This window comes from Tachysurus fulvidraco, chromosome 26, assembly GCF_022655615.1.
Source record: "Tachysurus fulvidraco isolate hzauxx_2018 chromosome 26, HZAU_PFXX_2.0, whole genome shotgun sequence".
In the NCBI taxonomy this organism is placed as follows: Eukaryota; Metazoa; Chordata; class Actinopteri; order Siluriformes; family Bagridae; genus Tachysurus; species Tachysurus fulvidraco.
The window spans coordinates 14,200,149-14,217,346 of record NC_062543.1 but is presented as its reverse complement, the minus strand read 5'-3'; the positions used below and the strand labels follow the sequence as shown (position 1 = coordinate 14,217,346).

Sequence of the window (17,198 nt, the reverse complement as noted above, 5' to 3'; positions counted from 1 at the left end):
ATTTGGCTGTAATTCACCCCTGGGATATGTCCACTTGGAGGGGGGCTCTCCAAAATTTCCGACATTACTAACCCTACACGCACACAATACATGGACACACGTGATCTTCACTGCACAGCACACACACACACAGGGCCAGATGTAGTTTATGAACAAGAGTGGTTTGAAAAACAGCCAAAAGCTGATGTGTTGTTATTGAAAAAATTGTATTGGGACAATCACAGATGTACTGCAGAAGTGAGTCTTTCTATTATAAATGTGAAGCCGGGGAAGGCCCATCCGTTCACTATAGAGAATTCACACCCACACATGTCTCTATCAAAAGGTGAAACAGAGAAATGGGAAGATTTAGGAATGTAGACATTAAAATGTGTGAAAGCTGATGATTGGAAACCCAGTTCAGATCCCACAGTGTTGTACAGCGAGAAAACTAAAGCCTATTGCATGTGGAAGACCCCCGATTAAAAGCAGTTCCTAGAGAACTTTGGGCAACAGGGAAAAATTATGTAGGTCTGATCAAAAATTGTGCACCGGTGCAGATAACACCTAAATCAGATTACAGACCTTGCAAAACAGGGTATCAGGCCAGTATTTAAGGGTATCAGGCCAGTATTTAATGTGAATACAGTGAAGCTGGAGTGATTGTGCTATGTGAAACCTCCCCAGTGAGAACACCTATTTTTCCAGTGAGAAAACATAGGCCTCTGGGTGAACCAGAGGAGTGGCGTTTTGTCTAAGATTTGCAAGTGGTGAATGATGCAGTAATTCCAAGAGATCCGAATGTGCCAAACCCTCACACAATATTGTCTCAGATTCCAAAAGAAAGCAAGTGGTTTTCTGTGGTAGACTTAGCTAATGCTTTTTTCAGTGTACCAGTTCATCCAGACAGCCAGTTTTGGTTTGCGTTTTCTTTCAATGGAAAACCGTACACTTTTACCAGATTGTGTCAGGGATATTGTGAATCTCCAACTATTTACAATGAAACTCTTAAAAACAGTCTTGAATCTCTGACGCTGACCCCAGGGTCAGCAATTATTCAGTATGTGGATGACTGCATGATTTCAGCGCCATCTAAAGAGCAATGCAAAAAAAAGACACTATTGTGTTATTTTGTCATCTAGCGAAGGAAGGTCACAAGGCGAGCTTATCAAAGCTGCAGTTTGTAAAACAGCAAGTGAAATTCTTGGGGCATCTGCGATCAGAACAAGGCAAAACTATTGAGCAAAACAGAGTTGCAGCAATACAAAACATTCCAAATCCTAACTCAAAAAAACAATTGATGTCATTTCTAGGCATGTGTTCCTATTGTAGGACTTTCATTCCAAACTATGCAGTCCTCGAAACACCCTTAAGCGCAATTGCTCATGGGAAAGGCCTACAGGCCGACTGTGCACTGACTTGGACACCAGAGGCAGAAAAAGCCTTTGTAGATTTAAAATTGGCTTTACAAACCACCCCAACATTGGGAATTCCAGATCCAAACAAGTTGTTTGTGCAAAGTTGATGAAAAAAGTGGTTGTATGACATCCGTGCTATTGCAAAATCATGGTGGGAAAATGAGACCAGTAGCCTACTTCTCTGCTAAATTAGATCCAGTAGCGGCAGGCCTGCCTATGTGTTTAAGAGCAGTAGCAGCAGTTGAGAAAGCAGTTAATGCTTCTAGAGATATTGTGGGATACAATGAACTAACTCTTTTGGTCCCACATGCAGTGTCATTTTTCTTCTTGAACAGAAAACAGCACATACTGTATGTCTGCAGCACGATTGCTGAGATATCACACTATTTTGCTCGACATGCCAAATGTGAAAGTAAAATGCTGTACTGTATTAAACCCTGCAACTCTTCTCCCCACAGAAGCAGATGGAGAACCACACAATTGTTTTGCAGTTGTAAATGAAATTTGCAGTCCTAGGACTGATTTGCAGGAAACGCCGTTGCAGAATCCAGATCTTGAGTTTTTTGTGGATGGATCAGCGTTCAGAGATCGGAAAACAGGCCGCAACTGCGTGGGGTATGCAATAGTTACACAACATGAAACGATTAAAGCAGAATCATTACCAGAGCATCTCTCTGCATAAGCAGCCGAATTGGTTGCTTTAACAACAGCATGCAGGTTAGCAAAAAACAAAACTGTCACCATTTATACTGACAGTAGTTCAGTCAGGACCACTTGAGTCAAAATAAAGACAATTCTTTGAAATATTTAAAATTTTTATTTGCAAGCTTATGAAATTTACATTTGGCGGTATGGCTCTGTTCTGAATTTTCCTTCCTTTTCAAGAGCTCCATGAAAGCTAGTCAGGGAACAGCAGCAGCTTTGTGGGGGGACAATCTCCCATTAACTGGGAAAGCAGCCAGACAAACCCCCCCCAAACAGACCATACCAGGCAATCCTCCCTGGCTCTTCATGCTAACTGAAGAGCCAGCAGAGGATTAAAGTGAGCTTTTCACTAGCCAAACTTATTAGTAAAATACCAACAGAGTAGAGGACATGTTATCAGGCACGGAAAGCAGTTTCTTTACCATTTACTAGCAACCACTGACCATTAAACCCCACCAAAACCAACGGAAGGCTCAGTGCCTGTACACGATTCAAGGCTGCAGAAGACTCCAAATCATCATGAACATCATGCCATCCCAATTTCCCAAGGAGCAACCAGAACCTTTAACATTCCACTCCTGGTTCAGCTACCTTAGGGACAGCAGCAGAAGAGGAGAGCTAGCAGCAGCAGAAAAGGAGAGCTAGCAGCAGCAGAGGAGGAGAGCTAGCATAGCAGCAGCAGAGCTAGCTCAATCACAAACAGACCACGAGAACCAAGTGCCTCCTCCCTGAATATCCCGAGTAGCCATCTCTAGCTCTAGGATCCATCCAACAACCCGAGAAAGGAGACTTCCAAAAGACCCGAGAAGAAATCCAGTCTTAACTTCCTTTTCCAACAATTTCAGGTTCTTTAACGGCAGAAAGCAAATTATAGGCAAACTAATGAGTAGTCAACCAAACACTCCTGCGAAAACCTTGGATAAGTCCAGCTATTAAATAATTGAAGAATCAGCGGTTAGGATGCTTCTCGGGGCCTTTCCAGCTTTGGAACATTTATTTATTTATTATTTATTTATTTATTTATTTGTAATGAACAGAAACAATACAAGCAGGGCCAGGAGCCATTGATGATCAATCCAAAGGTCACTATCTTTCGCTGGACACTCGTACAGAAAGGAGAGAAATTTAATCAAGCTTTTAATTTTCATTGCTGGCTAAAATTTAACCTTGTCAAGTTAAGAAGTTAAACCATTTGCCAGTAAATATTTCCTGCATAACGTATCATAACAGCCTAGCGAGGCATGGCATAACATATCACAACAGCCTAGCAAGGCACAGCGTGACGCAACATAACGCCTAGCAAGTCATGGCATATCATATCATAACCGCCTAGCAGGGCATAGCACAACATACCATAGCCTAGCGAGGCATCGTATAACGTAACAACACCTAGCAAGGCATGGCATAACGCATCATAACGGCCTAGAGAGTCCTAGCACAACGCAACATAACGCCCAGCAATGCATGGCATAAGGCATTACAACAGCCCAGCGAAGCACAGCCCAGCAAGGCATAACCCAGCGTTACGCAACCCAACACAGCCCAGCAAGGCATATCATAACGTAACACAACCCAGCCCAGCTAGGCACAGCACAATGTAAAATAACGGCTAGCAAGGCACCGCATAACGTATCACTACAGCCCAGCGAGGCATAGCACAATGCATTACAACAGCACCACGCAACACAACATAGCACAGCGCAACCCAACACAGCCCAGCAAGGCATATCATAACGTAACGCAACACAGCCCAGCAAGGCACAGCACAATGCAAAATAACGACTAGCAAGGCACCGCATAACGCATCACTACAGCCCAGCGAGGCACAGCACAACACATTACAACAGCACCACGCAACACAACATAGCACAGCGCAACCCAACACAGCACAGCAGGGCACAGCACAATGTAACAAACACAGCCCAGCAAGTCATGGCACAACATATAATAGCCAAGCGAGGCACAGCATAACGTAATAAAACGCCTAGCAAAGCACGGCCTAACGTATCACAACAGCCTAGTGAGGCACAGCACAACGTGAACGCCTAGCAGGCATGGCCTAACGCATCATAACAGCCTAGCGAGGTACACAGTGCAACGTAACCTAACATGGCCTAGCAAGGCATAGCATAACGCAACACAACATAACATAGCCTAGCGAGGCACAGCACAATATACTGTACCATAACAGCCCAGCGGAGCATAGCACAACGTACAGTATCACAACACAGCCTATCAAGGCACAGCATAACGCATCACAACAGTCTAGCAAGGCACAACATATGGTAACGTTACCCAACATGGCCTAGCAATGCACAGCCAACCGCAATGCAACACAACATAGCCCAGCAAGGCACAGAACACCACACCATAACACAGCCTAGCGAGGCATAGCATAAGGCATCACAACAGTCTAGCAAGGCACAACATATGGTAACGTTACCTAACACGGCCTAGCAATGCAACACAACATAGCCCAGCAAGGCACAGCACAACACACCATAACACAGCCTAGCAAGGCACAACATAGAGTAACGTAACCTAACACGGCCTAGAAAGGCACAGCACAACGCAACAAAACAAGCCCAGCAAGGCACAGCACCAAGCACCATAACACAGCCTAGCGAGGCATAGCATAATGTATCATAACAGTCAACGGGGCCTAACATAGCATAACATAACATAGCTTAGCAGGGCATAGCATAACGTAACCTATCATAGCTTAGCAGGGCATAGCATAACGGAACCTAACACATCTTAGCAGGGCATAGCATAACGGAACCTATTGTAGCTTTGCAGGGCCTAGCATAACGGAACCTAACATAGCTTGGCAGGGCATAGCATAACGGAACCTAACATAGCTTGGAAGGGCATAGCATAACGGAACCTAACATAGCTTGGCAGGGCATAGCATAACGGAACCCAACATAGCAGGGCATAGCAAAACGTAATCTAACATAGCTTCGCAGGGCATAGCATAACGGAACCTAACATAGCAGGGCATAGCAAAACGTAACCTAACATAGCTTCGCAGATCATAGCATAACGGAACCTAACATAGCTTGGCAGGGCATAGCACAACGGAACCTAACATAGCAGAGCATAGCAAAACGTAACCTAACATAGCTTAGCAGAGCATAGCATAACGGAACCTAACATAGCCTGGTGAGGCATAGCATAATGTAACATAGCCTAGCAGGGCAAAGCATAAAGTAACCTAACATAGCCTAGCAAGGCATAGCATAACATAACATAACAAAGCCTAGCAAGGGATAACAAAGTAACCTAACATAGCCCAGTGAGACATAGCATAACATAACGTAACATAGCCTAGCAGGGCATAACGAAACCCAACATAGCCTAGCAGGGCATGGCATAAAGTAACCTAACATAGCCTAGCGAGGCATAGCATAACATAGCCTAGCAGGGCATAACATAGCCTAGCGAGGCATAGCATACCGCAACTTAACATAGCTTAACAGGGCATAGCATAACGTAACCTAACATAGCCTGGTGAGGTATAGTACAACGTAACATAGCCTAGCAGGGCATAGCATAAAGTAACCTAAAATAGCCTAGCGAGGCATAACATAACGTAACATAGCCTAGCAGGGCATAACGTAACCTAACATAGCCTAGTAAGGCATGGCATAACGTAACCTAACATAGCCTAGTGAGGCATAACATAGGGCAACGTAACCTAACCTGGCCTAGCGAGGTATAGCATAATGTAACACAGCCTAGCAGGGGATAGAATAACGTAACCCAACATAGCCTAGCGAGGCATAGCATAACCTAACATAGCTTAACAGGGCATAGCATAATGTAACCTAACATAGCCTAGTGAGGCATAGCATAACAAGTCGTGGCCTAATGGTTAAAGAGTCTGACTTGTAATCCTAAGGTTGTGGGTTTGAGTCTCGGTCCGGCCACGATTGAGGTGCCCTTGAGCAAGGCACCGAACCCCCCAAATGCTCCCCGGGTGCCGCAGCATTAATGGCTGCCCACTGCTCCGGGTGTGTGTTCACGGTGTGTGTGTTCACTGCTGTGTGTGTGCACTTTGGATGGGTCAAATGCAGAGAACGAATTCAGAGTATGGTTCACCATACTTAGCCGTATGTCACGTCACTTTCACCTAACATAGCCTAGTGAGTCATAACATAGCGTAACGTAACCTAACCTTGCCTAGCCTAGCAAAATGCAACATAGCCTAGCAAGGCGTAGCCTACCTAGCATAACAGACTGTACAACACGCCAGCCCGGTCGCTTCCGGCTCAACAAACGCACCATGAGACACAAACATGCGTGCCATATCGATTTACCGTAAGTTCAAAGCAATTTCAAAACGTCCCCTTCGGCTCGAGTATACTAATAGTAATCACAACCTCTTATAGTGCCATATCGCGAACACAAAAGGAGATAACTTGCGGTTTAATCTCTAATAGCCGCCGAATTTAACTCGCAGCAGCAGCAATGCAGAGGAAACAGCCCCATAACATAACGAGCTGGCATAGCAAAGCATATCGAGGCATAGCATTACCTAGCATGAGGTAATCTAGCCTAGCAAAGCAAGCATGGCATGACCCATCGTGACGTGCATAGCAAAAGCATAGCATAACCTCATCTAATAACATAGCGTAACATACAATAATATAACCTAGCATAGCATAACATGCATAGCATATAGAAGCATAGCCTAACAGACTGTACAACACGCCAGCCCTTCCGGCTCAACAAATGCACTATTATACTGTACACAAACATGCGCGCTCTATCGATTTACCGTAAGGTCAAAGCATCATCATACCTCCTTTTCGGCTCAAGTATACTAATAGTAATCACGACCTCTTATAGTCCCATTTCGTGAAACCAAAAGGAGATTTGGTTTAAACTCTAATTAGCCATCAAGTTTGAATTGCAGCAGCAAAGCAGAGGCAGCAGCCCCACAAAAGAATATAGCTTGCGGTTTAAACTCCAAATAGCCACCGAGTTTAAATCGCAGTTGCAGCAATGCAGTGGAAACAGCCAAGCAGACAGACTGAAAAAAGCATTTAAATAGGGCGCCTTGTTTGAAATGGACCAATAGCGCTTAGGAATCAGATCAGCTGATGGGCGGGGTTAGAAAATTGACATCAGCTGATAGCCGAGCTTGACTATGTGGCCTGCCTGAACTGATGCTGAACGCTATATATATGCATTTTATATGCATAGTACATGATTTTGGTACATTGTGGAAAAACAGAGGTTTCCTGACTTCTTCAGGTAAAGCAATCACGCACAATGGCCTGATTTCTGAACCTTTGGATGCAATCCTGTTGCCAAAATCTATTGCCATATATAAGTGTGAAGCACACACTGGGAAACATGACCCCATTTCACAGGGTAATGCGCAAGCAGATGCAGCAGCAAAATGAGCTGCGCAGAAACTGATTTTTTCGTCAGAGAATGATGAAACTTTGTGTATGTTAAAAATGTGTACTCCCACAGCAGATCTCAAAGATCTTTAATCACAATCTACAGCCCAAGAAAGAGCCACATGGAGGAAAGCAGGAGGTGTGGTAAGAGATGGGGTTTGGTACGGCTCTGATGACAAGCCATGTTTGCCAAAGCAATTGTTTCCATTCTATGCTAAATTGGCGCACGGCCAAGACCATGTGTCAAAAGGGGGGGATGTATAACAGTGGCTCCAGATATTGGCACACTAAGGGCTTTGCTAACTATTCCCAGAAGTTTTGTGAGAAATGTATAGTGTGTGCAACAAACAACATTGGCCGAAGCGTTAAAGTCTCACAGAGAGCCCATCCTTCGCCACAGCGACCATTTGAACACCTTCAGATGGATTTTATTGAATTGACACCCAGTGAAGGCAAAAAATACTGTTTGGTGATATTGGATATGTTCTCTAAGTGGGCGGAAGCTTTCCCCACTTCCAAACAGGATGCAAGTGCAGTAGTTTAAGCACTCCTGTCTGAAATTATCCCTCGTTGGGGAATCCCTGACAAAATCAGTACTAACAATGGGACTCCATTTGCCAACCAAGCACTTCGACGGATGGGAGAGTACAGTATTTTCCGCACTATAAAGCGCACCTAAAAGCCTTAATTTTTCTCAAAAATCTGACGTGCGCCTAATAATCTGGTGCGCCTTATGTGTGCACCGAGTTCCAAAAATCTGTAAAAATGTTGTTGTGCGACTTTGGTAAGCGCTCCGCTTGATTGACTGTCGGACCATTTCCCGCTGACACAGGGACGTAATACATACACTACGTACGCTGGCAGCGATAAACCAATCAGAGAACATTACGTAATACGTACAGTACGTATGCTTACCTCCGCCACGCCTCCGGTAGGTATACGGTATGTTGCAAAACAACATTTGTTTCTTCCTAACTATTATGCTCTCCACACTCCAGTCCAATAAGTGGCGGTAAATGCACCTTAAGTTGGTTTGCCATCCGCCAATAAAAATCAGGTGCTTACGAGGCACAATTCAAGCTACAGGCTATCAGTTACGCGGTTGTAAATGGGAATAGAGCAGCTGCGAAAGAATTCAACATCAATGAATCTATGGTTCAGAAGTGGAGGAAGCAAGAAAATGTACTGCACCAAGTTAAGAAAACACAGTATATAAGAACTTTGATGGATTTGTGGGAGAAGATTGATTAAAAATAATGTGTGTGTGTTGTTAAATAGTAGAATAAAGTTTAACTAAACTCACTGTTTTGCTTCTGTTACCTTTTTTTTGTGGACCGTATATTTTAGCAATACGGTGCGCCTTATGTATGGGTTAAGTACAGAAATAGACCCCGTAATTGAGACTGCGCCTTATAATCCGGTGCACCTTATGGTGCGGAAAATACTGTACTTGGGTATAGATCTCAGACAACACTGTGCATACAACCCTGCCAGCGGAGGGGCTGTAGAGTGAGAAAATGGTACTCTAAAGAATAAATTGGCCAAGTGCTGTGATGAAACAGGTCTATCATGGGTAAAGGCCCTTCCCATTGGGTTATTATACATGAGAACAAGAACTAGAGGGAGAGTGAATTTAAGCCCATTTGAGATACTGTTTGGCAGACCCCCAAATACAGGAATTGAGCCTGGACACACCCAGATTAACTTGTCCTCTGTTTTGTCTCAAGTCCATAAGCAGGTGAATGAGGCACTGCCTAAGGTGACACAAACAGATCTGCACAGTCTCAAACCAGGTGACTGGGTGGTGATGAAGGATTTCAGGAGGAAAAGCTGGAGAGCCAGGCGGTGGCTGGGACCATTTCAGGTACTTCTGACCACGCAGACTGCGGTGAAGGTTGCAGAGAGAGCGACGTGGATTCACGTTAGCCACTGTAAGCGGGTTCCTGAGCCAGAGGAAAAACCAACACCCAACAGCTGCAAACAGGAACGAGAAGGGGCATCAGGGCACATGGTGACGTGCTAGTAACCTCTCCCGTGAGCTCCAACTGACTTTCTATGACATGTATAGTGTCCGACTCAGAAGAAAACCCTGATACAACGCAGCAACCGACACCGAGAAGAAGCAGCATCCTCTGAAGGAGTAACATCGACACACACACATGAATGTGAACACAAATGTTAATGAAGTTAATGAACTGAAAGTGGTAAATGTGACAGACATTTATGACAGCAGACGACTGTACATTATTACACACTTACGACAGGCAGATTCCCATACAAACCCACATATAAAATCTGACTTCTAGATACGATCAACATTGATTAGTAAAAGCTCCTTTTAAGATGAGGAGCCTTTTTGACTATCACCCAAGAGTTGTAGGGATCATTGGCATCCTTATGATCTGCCTGTTAATTAGAGGGAATGCAGAAAAGACTTCCACCTTTGATAGAAGTTGCAGAGATGTGCATGAAAACACTTATTGGCAATTTGCCAACTACACTGCCAAAATGATCACAAATGAGTCTTGTTATGTGTGTATGATTCTCCCAACAGCTGCGAGTAAACACACAATGATCACCATGAAAAGTAATGGTAGTGAATTGAAAGCCATAGCCCAATACTGTATAGATTCTTACTGCATGTGGAAGCAGGATGCTTATAGAGTCCCCAATGGCACACATTTAAGTCTGGTGATAAATTCACTGACCTCCCTGTGGTGTGAAGCTGGAGGTCCTGGAAGGACTGATTTAACTGGTACCACCATATGTCTACAGACTCTAATGCGTGTGATGAAACGAACATTCAAGGTAAATCAAACAAGAGTTAACACATTTGTTGCATAGCCTCCTCCTTAATTGAACTACACACACTGATTTGTAGGAACAGGAAAAATACCGTTAGGTAATATCGCCAGCCATAGGTGCACTCATTTATATTACCCATATTCAGATGACGGAACGTGCCTACAGGCAGAGTGTTCCCTTATTCATCCATCTGACACCGGCACATTACTCAGGGCTGACGACTGGTACTGGGTCTGTGGTAAAAACGTGTATCTAGCCCTACCCCGTAACTGGGGAGGAGTATGTACTTTAGCAAGGTTTAGGTTTCCAGGTGTGGTCATAGCTCACACACACTCACCAATAAAGCAACCCAAGAGAGACGTGTCTGATGATGACTTTCCTCCGCCAGAACATAGACTGAAAAATAAACTGGGCAAATTCTTTGATTCCTTCTTTCCACAGTATGGGATGACTCAGGTATGGAATCAACTAGAAGTCACACATTATCGGCTTGCCACTTATATTAACTCCACTAATCGGGCTACCGAAGGTATTAAACAGGAACTCGCAGCCCTTAGATTGACTACTACACAAAATAAAATGGCATTAGATATTCTATTAGCTAAAGGGGGAGGTGTATGTGCCCTGATTGGAGATCAATGTTGCACCTTCATTCCCTCGAATGATGACGACCATGGGTCTATCTTGGATGCACTGCATGATATGCACAAAGTAGCAACCAAATGAAACAAGATGAACACGGAGATAATAGTTGGGGACTTTGGTATACACTGGTATAGGGAGATGTTCACATGAATCTGTCCTTCTATGCTTCTGTATTTCCCATGAGTGGTAGTTATTGTGACTAGAGATTTCAGTTGTTTCTTCCTAAAACTGCTTTTATTCATAACTTTCACGTGAGACCTTTTCTGTTCCCATGGGATTAGTTTGGTTAGAAGATGAGCAGGCGATGCTTCTAAGCCAATGTTGGATTATGTTTTGGTTTTACATGTCCTGTTTAATGTTTTTCCTGTCTATAAAATCCAGATGTTATCAATAATCGGGGCCCTTCCTCTCTGATTTTACATGTAGAGTGTTGGGTCCTTCTGCAAAGCTGAACGCAATAAACTGTGAAACCTTTATACTCTTGCAAATGCCTATCAATGTTTAATAATGGAAGTCTATGGGGAAAAAGGCCACTTTGAGCTTCCGTACCGGGAATGCCAGAATTCCGATCGCTTAGAAAAGTAATAGCAACAAACTTCAGAAGAGGGTCTACGACATATCCAAATTTGGTGCATGTGGCTTGATAGCCCTAAGAGGAGATACTCTTGATAATTTTTGGCTAAGAAGAATAATAACTAGAACGGTACATTTCCTGAAGAAAATGTGAATGTGCTTGCAAGTGGCAAGTTCCCCTCATCGTGGTGAGTGTTTTGATATGTCACATGCCCATGTTGTGCTAAATTTTTTATTTCGCTCATTTTGGGGGCGGGGCTACACGTGACGTCGGTTCCCCTCATCGTGCTGAGTGTTTTGATATATGACATGTCCATGTTGTGTTAAATTTTTAATTTCGCATATTTTGGGGGCGGGGCTAAACATGACATCAGTTCTCCTCATCGTTCTGAGTGTTTTGATATGTCACATGTCCATGTTGTGCTAAAATTTTGATTTCACATATTTTGGGGGCGGGGCTACACGTGATGTCAGTTCCCCTCATCGTGCTGAGTGTTTTATGTTGTGTAACTGAGATATGGCTTATTTATATTGCAATATGGTTCGTAAGGTGCACTACATGGTTGCTAGGGTATGGCTACACAGTTACTATGGTTATATTTGCAGACTAGTTTCTCACCTGCAACAAAAGAGCACACCTGAAAACCCATTTATGTTTTTCTGAAACAAGCGCCATGAAGATCTTGAACTAAAGCATCAATCAGTGATTTTACTGGGAAAAAATATAATCACATTACAATAAGGATCATTAGTTCAAATTTAATGTATTAACTAACATTTATTAACCATGAGCAATAAATTGTTGTATGTAGTAATCTTTGTTAAAATAAAGTTTATTCTTTGTTCGTGTTAGTTCACAGTATATTAACTAATGTTAACACTGTGTTAATAATGTATTAGTAAATGTTGAAATTAACATGAACAAAATTAATAAATGCTGTAGAAGTGCAGTTCATTATTAGTTCATGTTAAGTAATGTGGTAACTAATGTCAACTAATGAATCTTTATTATAAAGTGTAAGAAAAAATACTGTACAAGGGTGGTTTCGAACCCAGAAACTCTTGCATGCTAAACGAAATTGCTATCCCCTAGGCCATTCAGGAACACGAAAAAGTCTTTGCGGTTTTATGTATTAATTCACTAATGTGAAGAATGGCGAGTCTAACAGTACCTGTGATATACATGTGTCATATGTTTAAAAAATAATTATGTAATGTGAGGAGACAAAGAAAAAATGCGCTTAATTTGAATTAATGGGTGGCTCTTAAAAGAGCTGTTGCTGCTCTTAAAAGGACATTAGTTTAAACTGAAATAAAAAATTATAAAAACTACACTGATAGTTGAAAACAACAAAAAGTTATATAAATGGCAGAAACAACAGCATATGTGACCGCCGTGCCGTCGATGGCATACCACCACTAGTTTTAAGCATTAAATCCTCTAAATACACGGTTAAATGTTATGTTGTTTGAAAGCTTAGACTCTCAGGATTTTATTAAGCCCACACACAAAGCATAATATGATTTATAGCCATCATACTAATTTAATCCAAGTTGATAGTCACCTGAACTAAGCGGCGCTAGTCCAGTTGTTCACTTACCTTTAAACGCTCCCCTTTCTTCACTGTGGTAATATTTTCCAAAACAAATGCTTGTAAAAAATCCCCAAGAGTCTAAGGAACTGGAATATGTAAGCCTTTTAATCCAAAACGCTTTAATCCAAAACGCTCGCCTCACAAATATTACGTTTCTGACCGAAAACTGTAAACAGCAGTTCACTTCCGTCCTCATAAAACTACACTGAGGCGTCAGATTTGTAGTCCAAAACGCTTTAATCCAAAACGCTCGCCTCACAAAACGCTTTAATCCAAAAATGCTCACCTCACAAATATTACATTTCTGACCGAAAACTGTAAACAGCAGTTCACTTCCGTCCAAGGAACTGGAATATGTAAGCCTTTTAATCCAAAACGCTTTAATCCAAAACGCTCGCCTCACAAATATTACGTTTCTGACCGAAAACTGTAAACAGCAGTTCACTTCTGTCCAAGGAACTGGAATATGTAAGCCTTTTAATCCAAAACGCTCGCTTCACAAATATTACGTTTCTGACTGAACAAATATTACGTTTCTGACTGAAAACTGGAAACAGCAGTTCACTTCCGTCCTTTCTTTCGGGCTCTCACTTCTCCTAGGAGGCTTATAAAACTACACTGAGACGTCAGATTTGTAGTCCAAAACGCTTTAATCCAAAACGCTTTAATCCAAAACGCTTTAATCCAAAACGCTTGCCTCACAAATATTACGTTTCTAATCAAAAACTGTAAACAGCAGTTCACTTCCGTCCTTTGTTTCGGCTCTCACTTGTCTTGCTGTCCAAGACAAGACCTTTACACAGATTCACTGGTGTCTGCTGCCCTCTTTTGGATGTTGGCACATCTACAGAGAGATTCCCCATAGAAGTCTATGGGGAAAAACACCCCTTTGAGCTTCCATACTGGGAATTCTGGAATTCCGATCGCTTATAAAAACCATAGCACACCTCTCCTCAATGAGCCAGTCGATTTGACACCTCATTTATGGGTCTAGGACAAAAGCTGCAGGACAAGTTACGCGCCGAAAAAGTGTCCGGAAGAATAATAATAACTAGAACGGTACATTTCCTAAAGAAAATGTGAATGTGCTTGCATGTGACGTCAGTTCCCCTCATCGTGCTGAGTGTTTTGATATGTCACATGTCCATGTTGTGCTAACTTTTTGATTTCGCTTATTTTGGGGGGCGGGGCTACACGTGATGTCAGTTCCCCTCATCGTGCTGAGTGTTTTATGTTGTGTAACTGAGATATGGCTTCTTTATATTGCAATATGGTTCGTAAGGTGCACAACATGGTTGCTAGGGTATGGCTACACAGTTACTCTGGTTATATTTGCAGACTAGTTTCTCACCTGCAACAAAAGAGCACACCTGAAAATCCATTTATCTTTTCCTGAAACAAGCGCCATGAAGATCTTGAACTAAAGCATCAATCAGTGATTTTACTGGGAAAAAATATAATCACGTTACAATAAGGATCATTAGTTCAAATGTAACTTATTAACTAACATTTACTAACCATGAGCAATACATTATTGTTTTTAGTAATCTTCGTTAAAATAAAGTTTATTCTTTGTTCATGTTAGTTCACAGTATATTAAGTAATGCTAACACGGTGTTAATAATGGATTAGTAAATGTTGAAATTAACATGAACAAAATGAATAAATGCTGTAGAAGTGCAGTTCATTATTAGTTAATGTTAAGTAATGTGGTAATTAATGTCAACTAATGAACCTTTATTATAAAGTTTTAGAAAAATATAAAAACTGTCCGAGGGTGGATTCGAACCCAGAACCTCTGCATGCTAAACGGATTCGCTATCTACTACGCCATCCAGGAATATGAGGAAACCTCTGCGGTTTTATGTATTAATTCACTAATGTGAAGAATATATGAAATGAAACTGAAGCTCACTGTGAAATATAGCAACAAGCTTTAATAAACAACTTTACACAGATTCACTGGTGTCTGCTGCCCTCTTTTGGATGTTAGCACATCTACAGAGAGATTCCCCATTCAAGTCTATGGGGAAAAAACACCCCTTTGAGCTTCCATACTGGGAATTCTGGAATTTTGATCGCTTACAAAATAGATAGCACACCTCTCCTCAATGAGCCGGTCGATTTGACACCTCATTTATGGGTCTAGGACAAAAGCTGCGGGGTTACACGCCGAAAAAGTGTCCGGAAGAAGAAGAAGAAGAAGAATAATAAGTATGCAAGAGAATAAGAATGTGCTTTGCAAGCACATTAATAATAATAATAATAATAAGTATGCAAGAGAATAAGAATGTGCTTTAGCAAGCACATTAATAATAATAAGTATGCAAGAGAATAATAATGCGCTTTAGCAAGCACGTTAATAATAATAAGTATGCAAGAGAATAAGAATGTGCTTTGCAAGCACATTAATAATAATAATAAAAAGAAGAAGAAGTATGCAAGAGAATAAGAATGTGCTTTGCAAGCACATTAATGAGGGAGTTGAATGGGGGGCATGTCGTCAGTGTCTTAAAAGGATTTACTGTGCACTGATAAGAGCAGCTATTGACCACTATTGATTGGTGTATAGTTCTGCATCTAAAACACACCTGTTAAAGATCGAGGCAATTCAATCACAAGCTATGTGAATGTGTTGTGGAGCAATAAGAACATCTCCAATAACAGCAGTACAAGTAGAGATGGGTGAAATGCCTCAAGAAATCTGAAAGCTCAAATTAAAGAAGAGATATTGGATCATTGTAAAGGGCCACGTGGATAGGCATCCAGTTAAGAAAGGTTTGAAGATTTGCTGGGAATATGAGTATAAAAAACTATCAAGCTTTGGATGAACTGCAAATAAGGAAGCACAGAATATGGGAATTAGTGACATCAATAGTCATCAATTCCTCCTTGGCTTTTCCCTATGCCAGTAGTTGACATTCAGTTTTATAAAGAAAAACATAAAGAAAGAAATATGTTAACAAATATAGCAGTGCAACAATACATTGAACGATCATATTATAGCATGTTACAAATATACACAGATGGCTCTACAGATCCTGAATCTGGAAGAACAGCATCAGCAGTATATATTCCCCAATTCAAAGTCAAAATATACAAACAAATTTCAGATCATCTATCTGTTTTTACTGCAGAGATAATAGCAATATTTCTAGCACTCCAGTGGATAGAAGTAGTACAGCCAACAAGAACAGTGTTTGTACAGACTCCCTTTCAGTTTTAAATAGCTTATTAAGTGGAATATCAACAGCAATACAAGATATGATAATTGAAGTGATGCAGAGTCTATTTAGAATAAGACGATCTGGAATTATGGTAAATTTCCTGTGGATACCATCATATATGGGTGTGAAAGGAAATGAGGATAAAGATTGATGTTAATAAATGTGTCCAAGTCCAATTTTTGTCATTTGTTTATCAAATAAAAATACATTTTTAGTGTAAGTATTTTGGTGTGTTCTTAACACAACATGCCCCTGTCTATCACTGACAACAAGCACTTCATTCACTTTCTCTCCATTATGGACACAAAATATACTGCAGTGAGCTGCAGAACCACCACCTCAAGACTTGACACTGTGGTGTCTGAGAGACAATCAAAACTAATAAGTGAATTGGCCACAGTTACAAATCTGTCTGTCACTGTGGACATCTGGTCAGACAGGAGAATGAAAGGCTACTTTGGCTTCACTGCTCACTGGATGAACACTGCAGCAGATGCTGTAACGTTAAAATTATACCACCTAAGCAGTGCCACAGACTGATCACCACCATGCCACACCGAATTGAGGCAGTAAACATAAAAGCCCCTACCAAGTGTCGAGTACATATACAGTAAATGAATATACTTTCCAGATGGCCAACAATTCACTAGAAATGTTTTTTATTAGTCTTATGAAGTATTCTAATTTTTGGAGAATTGGTGGGTTTTTGATAAATGTGAGCCAAAATAATCACAATTAAAAGAACCAAAGACTTAAACTACTTCAGTCTGTGTGTACTGAATTTATATAATACGAGTTTCACTATTTGAGTCGAATTTCTGAAATAAATTAACTTTT

The 17,198-nt window shown here is 41.5% G+C and overlaps 2 protein-coding genes across 6 annotated transcripts in view; one reads left to right on the top strand and one right to left on the bottom strand.

The window, feature by feature from the left end:
- Nucleotides 1-17,198, top strand: part of LOC113636638 (WD repeat-containing protein 87-like) — an 873,260-nt gene that overhangs the window by 656,215 nt on the left and 199,847 nt on the right. The gene's annotated exons all lie outside the window — the stretch shown is intronic.
- Nucleotides 1-17,198, bottom strand: part of LOC113650946 (kinectin-like) — a 683,852-nt gene that overhangs the window by 620,807 nt on the left and 45,847 nt on the right. The gene's annotated exons all lie outside the window — the stretch shown is intronic.